The following is a 9615-nucleotide window of genomic DNA, read 5'->3' on the forward strand; positions in this document are numbered from 1 at the left end:
GTGATAGTTGGTTTTAATATGGCTGGTACACCAACAACAGCTGTGAGTACGTACAGTGCATTCGGAAAGTATTCAGACCCTTTCACTTTTTCCACATTATGTTATGTTGCAGCCATATTCTAAAATGGCTCAATCTACACACAATACCCCATAATGACAAAGCAAAACAGGTTTTTAGACAATTTTGTTAATTTATTACAAATAAAAACACTGAAATATCACATTTACATAAGTATTCAGACCCTTTACTCAGTACTTTGCTGAAGCACCTTTGGCAGCGATTACAGCCTCGAGTCTTCTTAGGTATGACTCTTCAAGCTTGGTACACCTGTATAAGGGGAGTTTCTCTCATTGTTCTCTGCAGATCCCCCCAAGTTCAGATTGGATGGAGAGCGTTACTGCATTTTTAGGTCTCGCCAGAGATGTTCAATCAGGTTCAAGGCTCTGGCTGGCTCTGGCTGGGCCACTCAAGGACATTCAGAGACTTGTCCAAAGCCACTCCTGTGTTGTCTTGGATGTATGCTTAGGGTTGTTGTCCTGTTGGAAGGTGAACCTTCGCCCGAGTCTGAGGTCCTGAGCACTCTGGAGGAGGTTGTCATCAAGGATCTCTCTGTACTTTGCACCATTCATCTTTCCCTCGATCTTGAGTAGTCTCCCAGTCCCTGCCGCTGAAAAGAATCCCCACAGCATGATTTACCACCACCAAGCTTCACCATAGGAATGGCGCCAGGTTTCCTCCAGACGTGATGCTTGGTATTCAGGCCAAAGAGTTCAATCTTGGTTTCATCAGACTAGAAAATCTTGTTTCTCATGGTCTGACAGTCCTTTAGATGCCTTTTGGCAAACTAAAAGCAGCTGTCATGTGCCTTTTACCGAGGAGTGTCTTCCATCTGGCCACTCTACCATAAAGGCCTGTTTGGTGGAGTGCTGCAGAGATGGTTGTCCTTCTGGAAGGTTCTCCCATCTCCACAGAGGAGCTCTAAAGCTCTGTCAGAGTGACAATCTGGTTCTTAGCCACCTCCCTGACCAAGGCCCTTGATCCGTTTTTATTTTTAATACATTTGCAAACATTTCTTAAACCTGTTTTTGCTTCGTCATTATGGGGTGTTGTGTGTAGATTAAAGAAGAACATGTTTATTTAATCCATTTTAGAATATGTCTGTAACGTAACAAAATGTGGAAAAGGTGAGCGGGGGGGGGGGGGGGGGGGGGGGGGGGGTCTGAAGACTTTCCAAATGCACTGTATGTGTGTTAAGATCCGTTATAAAGAGAGATATGAGAGGCTGAAACTGTGTGTGGTGTTACCTTCGCCTGCATGGCTGTCCAGTTGTGCCTTCTGTGGTAGTCAGTCTCACTGTTGTTTAACAGGCTCTCTATCTCAACTGGGGAGCACAGGAGACAGATGAGAGGGCAGAGTTCAGAATATAACTGCAGAACATCTGTGTGTTACATAAATGACAGCGACAAAATAATGCAAATTATACGTATATTGTAGTAGTAAAAGACAACCTACTCACATTTAACTCGTAGACTACTGGACTAATGGAGCTCCAAATGAGACAAAGAATCAGAAACAGTATAAGTAAATGTATTGTCTTCTAATGCACTTACCAACTCTAATGTGGTGTGGTGGCCTTCTGCTAAACTGTTAGAAATACAAGGTAAAGAATTACAGTGAAATACTAGGTGTGTGTGTGTTTTCTGTGCTCCCTGTAGTCTAAGCTCTAAGGGAAAAGAAGATAACTCACATGGTGGTGGTGGTGAAACTGTTCAACCAAGCAAAAAGTAAAACAGAGAGAAAGTCATGTAAAAATTATCAATTTCTATTTAAATTAAACTATTGGTATATTCAATATTTTTCAGTGAAAATAATCTTATATTTCATAGATAAATTGCATACTTGTGTTCTGTCTAGAGCGTATAGCGAGTACGGAAGTCCACTGTCATTTTTCAAGTGCGATTCCAAACCCAGAATGTGAAACGGCAAGTATGTACTAGGTTTGCCGGAAGTTCTATAAGCGTTATTGGGAGGTCTGGAGAACAAATCACGCATGGGAGCATACATTTAGAAAATCGTGTAGCAAATTGTTTTTTTCCATTTGTTTTCAGGGACAGATGACAACTGATGCATTCATTTCCCTCCATGACATTGGCTTGGCAGGACAAAAGTGGAAGACTGGTTTGGAGGTAAGACATTTTAACAACATCTGATTAAAAACGTAGGAAATATAGATAGCTGTGTTCTGTTCAATCTACAGTTGCTAGCCAGCCAATTATTTGTACATTCTTGTATACAAAGGGTTTTTTTTTTTAAATAATGTAATTATCAAATAAAAGTAAATCAGTGACAACTTGATCATGCCCAGTTAAAAAGATAAAAACATATTTTTTTATATGAATATGCATAACTGTTTACAAAGCCATTGCACATTATCAAAGGTACAGTAGTTGTGGTTCTCAGCAACTTGAACCAGCACTGAAATTTGAGCAGTGAGGTTAATTTATCCTCCCTTGGCCTTATGTTTCTGCTCTGTTCTCCTCAGGTTCAAGCACATCCCACCCCATTACCCAGACAGATTACCTTTTGAAGACAGATAATTTGTTCATTTAACATGGTGGGATCTTTTTGTGCCAGTAAAATTGTGCCTGTTCCCAAGAGCTCCAAGGTAACCTGCCTAAATGACTATCGCCCTGTTGCACTCACATCTGTAATTAGGAAGTGCTTCGAAAGGTTGGTCATGACACACATCAACACCATCATCCCAGACACTCTAGACCAACTCTAATTCGCACACCGCCCCAACAGATCCACAGATGATGCAATCTCAATTGCACTTCACACTGCCCTCTCCCACCTGGACAAGAGGGGAAATAACTATGTGAGAGTGCTGTTCATAGACCACAGCTCTGCATTCAACACAATAGTCCCCTCATCACCAAGATAGGGACCCTGGGACTGAACCCCTCTGCAAATGGATCCTGGACAGGTCGCTCCCAGATGGTGAGGGTAGGCAACAACGGGGGCCCCTCAGGGGTGTGTGCTTAGTCCCCTCCAGTACTCCCTGTTCACCCACGACTGATTGGCTGTGCACAACTCCAACACCATCATCAAGTTTGCTGATGACACAACGGTGGTAGGCCTGATCACTGACGGCGATGAGTCAGCCTACAGGGAGAAGGTCAGAGACTTAGCAGTCTGGTTCCAGAACAACGTCAGTAAGAACAAATATCTGATCATGGACTATAGGAGAAATGGGAGAGCACACCCCCATCCACATCGACAGGGCTGTTGTGGAGCGGGTCGAGAGCTTTAAGTTCCTTGTCATCCACATCACTAAGGACTTAACATGGTCCACACACACCCGCACAGTCGTGAAGAGGGCACGACAGCGCCTCTTCCCCCTCAGGTGGCTGAAAAGATTTGGCATGGGTCCTCAAATCCTCAAAAAGTTCTACAGCTGCACCATCAAGAGCATATTGACTGGCTGCATCGCCGCTTGGTATGGCAAATGCACTACCCTCGATCACAAAGCGCTACAGAGGGTGATGTGGACAGCCCAGTACATCACTGGAGCAGAGCTCCCTGCCATCCAGGACCTCTATATCAGGTAAATAACTACAAATATAAATACATTTAACCTAATTGTACTGGTACACAAATTCTGTAGATGGTATTGCAGGTGTAGCAAATGCTTGTACCCCCAAGCCATAAGATTGCTAAATAGTCAATTAATGCTACCTAAACTATCTGCACTGACTCTACACATACTCACTAGACTTTATATACACAATATACACACACTCACTAGACTTTATATACACACACTCACTAGACTTTATATGCACCATATACACACACTCACTAGAATTTAAATGCACACTCACTAGACTTTACATACACACTCACTAGACTTTATACACACACACACACACTCACACACTACACTGCCACTCCCACACAAATCCCTCACAGATTCAAACACTACACACACACACACACACACACACGACACACACGCAACACAAACATACTGTACATACACACGTACACACACTTTTACACTCATTATTTGCAGGCTGCTACTCTGTTCTTTATTTTACTCTTATTATTATCTATCCAGATGCCTAATCACTTTACCCTGCCTTCATGTACATAGTATCTACCTCAAGTACCTCGTACCTCTGCACATTGATATGGTACTGATACTCCCTGTTTATGGCTCCATTCTTGAGTATTTTATAATTATTCCCTGTTAGTTACTATTTTATTTATTATGCTAATTTTTCAACTGCATTGTTGGGGAAGGTTCATAAGCAAGCATTTCACTGTAAAGTCTACACCAGTTGTATTTGGAGCATGTGATAAATACAATTTGATATGAATCCTCTAACGACAAAACATTGGCACAATGGTCTGAACAAAAACTGCACAAGGTGGGGTGGGAGGTAGCCTAGCGGTCAAGAGCATTGAGCCAGTATCTGAAAGGTTGCTGGCTCATAGGTTGCTGGCTTACTCTTTGAGTAAGGCACTTAACCACTAATTGCTTATTAATGTAAGTTGCTCTGGATAAGAGTGTCTGCAAAATTACAAAAGATGTAATGAAAATTGAAGTTTCTAAACTGATTAGAATACCATCTTTTTTCTGACAACCTTTTCATGTGAATAATACATTGCAGTCATGTTCTCCTCTTTGGTGGGTCAAGACAAATCTTAAATCTCAAATCTTAAAAGACAAGATTGTTTGTTTGTTTTATTTTAGCGGAGGTTCTTATAGATGATGTTTATGATTGAGTGTTTTCCCATGCAGGATCATCTGAAGATGGATTGGACTATGAGGCAACTCTCACATCAATGCACAGTGATTAAAGGAATTGACAATAAACCTGTCAAGGAAGCTGAGCAATTAACTGAATGATACGGTAACAAACTGATATGAAAACCACCGTTTTGTTCACATTTTTCACTTTATCACAGTGTTGAAACATGCAATACTATAGCTACCTACTACACCTTTATACCAATTTCCATTAAAAAAAGTTATTTATATTTGAACGTATTACTGTAATGCAATTATGTATTCACACATTATGTTGAAAGAAACATAAATATGGTTAAGGTTAACACATTGACATATTTACAGTCACCTCATACAAGTAATTGGGTGTATGGCTAGACAGTTCACTGTCCTTCTCTCAGCACATATCAAAGCTGCAGGTTAAAGTTAAATCTAGACTTGGTTTCCTCTATCAAAATGTATAGATCGGCAGGTAAGTGTGCTCTCGAGCGGCTGTATGTTCTTTACCATTCGGCCATCAGATTTGCCACCAATGCTCCTTATAAGACACATCACTGCACTCTATACTCCTCTATAAACTGGTCATCTCTGTATACCCGTCGCAAGGCCCACTGGTTTATGCTTATTTATAAAACCCTCTTAGGCCTCACTCCCCCCTATCTGAGATATCTACTGCAGTTCTCATCCTCCACATACATCACCCATTCTGCCAGTCACATTCTGTTAAAGGTCCCCAAAGCACACACATCCCTGGGTCGCTCGTCTTTTCAGTTCGCTGCAGCTAGCGACTGGAACGAGCTGCAACAAACACTTAAACTGGACAGTTTTATCTCAATCTCGTCATTCATAGACTCAATCATGGGCACTCTTACTAACAGTTGTGGCTGCTTTGTGTGATGTATTGTTATCTCTACCTTCTTGCCCTTTGTGCGGTTGTCTGTGACAAATAATGTTTGTACCATGTTTTGTGCTGCTACCATGTTGTGTTGCTACCATGTTGTTAACATGTTGTGTTGCTACCATGCTGTGTTGTCATGTGTTGCTGTCTTGCTATGTGGTTGTCTTAGGTCTCTCTTTGTGTAGTGTTGTCTCTCTTGTCGTGATGTGTGTTTTGTCCTGTATTTATATGTTATTTGTATTTTTTTAAATCCCAGCCCCCGTCCCTGCAGAAGGTCTTTTGCCTTTTGGTAGGCCGTCATTGTAAATAAGAATTTGTTCTTAACTGACTTGCCTAGTTAAGTAAAGGTTAAATAAATAAATAAATAAAAACATTTTTTTGGACGTACATTCAAGTCACCAAAACATTAGTCAAATTGAATTCAAGTGGTAGGAAAAAGAATGGGCTTGCCAGTGACAAAACCAAAACACAGCCCCGTGTTTCTAACCAGATGCAGCTGTGGCCATGTGTAGAGTTAATGTCACAGAGGATCAGCCAGTTACTGTTTCAGGCTGATGTAGACAATGTGTTACTGTGACTGTCTGAACACAGCCATTCAGACAGTTGTAGAACCATGTGCAAAGCTTCCTGTTGCAAATTGTCATCTAGTTCCTCAGTATGCAAATATTTCAGATGGCCACTGTGTCATGGCCATTGGTTTCCGGCTTCCATATCCCATATACTACCTACCACCGTTGTGCCCGTGAGCAAGGTACTTTACCCCTCAGTGCTCCAGGGTCACTGCTCAGCAGCAGCCCCTGTGCGTCTCCCAGCCTGTGATGTGTGCTGTGTGTCAGGTTGGGTACTGTGACAGCAAAAATAAAATATCCATGCAATTTGACCAATTAAGCTAGTATTGTATTGTATAAAACAACTCTACTTCAAATCAGGGAGAGTAGCATATACATGGATAAACTGAGTGTGGGGTGTGTTAACTTTGCTGTTAGGTCTCAATACAGGAGATATGTGTTATCTGTATTAGTTCAACATAAATGCTAATTGCACAGTGTTATTACAGTATTACTTCACAATGTCATCGCGTTAATTAAAATATCTGTAGTTAAGCTCCTATTGGTCTACCTTCCTGTATGAATGCTACATTTTTTAATTTCATTTTAACAGGATCGTGTGAGAATTTCCATCCGAGAGAGGGTAATTTCAAACAGATGGATATTTCAGAATCAGAGATTGCAAAAAGGATACTGAGTGACAATCTTTGACACAATGATAACTATTACTATGTACAGTATTATTGTATACTCTTTATCCACTTTAGTGTTGTTCTTAACTGTCACTATATGCCTTTGAATAGTTAATGTTTTACTTGGACACAAGTGTCATTACACAGAGGGTAGAACTAAGTGCTATTCCATTTAATTAGTTTCAAATAAAGTCATTAATATAGTCAATCCACTGCCAATAGTATCATTTTGTAACCTGACTGTTTTCTGTTTTTTAATTGATGACTTAGGATCACCCATCAGGGCAGCAAACCTACATCTCTAACAATCTACTTTGCCTTCGTGGATGGATATCTAAAACACTTTCTCCCTACAGAAGACCCCTTGACCTCACACGTTCCAAGGTACAGCCAGCCTATGCCTTTCACAATGCAATAAGACCAACACGTCATTTATTAATGTAAGACAAAAATTAAATATAATATTTGCTTGTTTTGATGGTTCCCCAGGTCCTCTAGGTATGATGAAACGAGCAAATGCCTGTTGAAACGCCAGTGCCCTGTTAACACTGGGACAACCAATCAGGGGATCTGGAGATCAGAGACTATGCTACAGTTGAGTGAGATATATCTGGGTTGGACGGAGACCCTTTTAATACAGCAATCTTGGGTTGTCTCACAACTTTTGTGAAGTTGCTGATTCATTGTCTGACGTTGTTTATTGTCTCTGCTTTAGATATTTCTGGAGATATGGCTGTCACATTTCCCCTTGGAGACACACCAGAAGCTCAATGAAGTCTTTCCTACCTTCCTTCGATGACTCATTCTTCATGACTAACATGCACTTCTATTCACATTTGTATTCTAACGGTTTAGGGAAAAAATAAGAAACCTGCACACTGCTCTTGCTAGTATCACTGCTCTTTAATAAGCTTTAGGCCTCAAGGCCTTCCTCAGAGTTTTTGTGAGTGTTTAATTAGCACCTTTATGTAGACACAGCTCCACCCACATTCGTTCAATGCATCGAATGGGGTTGGAGTTGAAAGGAAAATTAGTAAGTGTTACCAAATATTAGTATAAAGTGTGTACATAAAATGTGTTAAACATGTCTGTAAAATCCCAATGAGCACATCGACCCACCAAGCAAGCCTTCATAAATCACTGGACACAGCGCAAGAAAAACGTCAAGATTAATCTGAAGTGGTGGCATTAATTAATGTTCACATTTACAACATAACATACATAGACATTTCATCATTAAAGACCTTGAGGAAATAATGTACGGAGGGTGAAAATCTCAAAAGTTCTATTTAACTCAGAGTAGTATCTACAGTATATCACCTCCCCTGTCTGATATCTTAACTTTCTCTATGCCACAGAATCTAAAGGTAGAAATGTCCTGTTTTTGGTCATTAAAATGTACCGTGACTGGATAATCTCTGTCGTTTCTCCTGATTGAACTTTTGTGTTCATTAATTCTGTGTAACGATTTTCATTGATGGAAGGAGAGGAGGACAAAAGTGCAGCGTGGTAGGTATAGACCTAGACCTACAACATAGAATACACACCTACATCACACCCTGACCAAACTAAAAATAGAAACATACAAAGCAATCTACGGTCAGGGAATGACAGTACCCCCCCCAAAGGTGCGGACTCCGGCCGCAAAACCTAAACCCATGGGGGAGGGTCTGGGTGGGCATCTGTCCGCGGTGGCAGTGGCGGCTCTGGCGCGGGATGTGGACCCCACTCCAGCATAGTCTTGGCCCACTTAAGTGGCGCCTTTGGAGCGGCGACCCTTGACGCCGATCTCGGACTGGGAACCCTTGCAGCGGGCCCCGAATCGAGGGGAGACACCGTCAGCGCCGGAAAGGCGGGCGGCTCCGGCAGCTCCTGACTGACGGGCGGCTCCGGCAGCTCCTGACTGACGGGAGAACCTGGAGGGAGGAGACGGAGAGACTGGGAAGACCTACAGGAGGCCTGGTGCGTGGAGGAGGCACCGGATGGACCGGGCTGTGGGGGAGCACTGGAGCTCTGGTGCGCAGCCTTGGCACCTCTCCTACAGGCTGGATGACCACTTTAGCCCGGACCCTCCAGAGTGCAGGCACAGGTTGAACCGGGCTGTGGGTGAGCACTGGAGATCTGGTGCATACCACTCGCACCTCTCCCTTAGGCTCAATGCCCACATTCACCCGGCACGGGCGGAGCACAGGCATAGGGCAAACTGCACCCTCCCTGCGCCCTGGAGACACAGCACGCAGCGCCGGGGCAGGATACCCTGGGCCGAAACTGCTTACCGGAGAAGAAACACGCTGAGCTGGCACAACACGCCCTGGCTGGATGCCCACTCTCGCATGGCACTTGCGGGGGGCTGGCCTATAGCGCACCGGGCTATGAGCGCGTATTGGCGACACCGTGCGCTTGACGGTGCCTGGCCAATAATGCGCTTCTTCCGGTAAGCACGGGGAGTTGGCTCAGGTCTATCGCCTGACTCCGGCAATGCCCCCCCCAAAAAATGTTGGGGGCTGCCTCTCGTGCCTGTTGCGCTGCCTTACCTCATATCGCCGCCACTCAGCTTTCGCTGCCTCCAGCTTTTCCTTGGGGCGGCGATATACCCAGCCTGTGCCCAGGGTCCATTGCTGTCCAATATCTCCTCCCAAGTCCAGGAGTCCAGAACCCTCTGCTACTGGTTACCACGCTGC

Source organism: Oncorhynchus mykiss, chromosome 11 (genome assembly GCF_013265735.2).
Source record: "Oncorhynchus mykiss isolate Arlee chromosome 11, USDA_OmykA_1.1, whole genome shotgun sequence".
Taxonomy (NCBI): domain Eukaryota; kingdom Metazoa; phylum Chordata; class Actinopteri; order Salmoniformes; family Salmonidae; genus Oncorhynchus; species Oncorhynchus mykiss.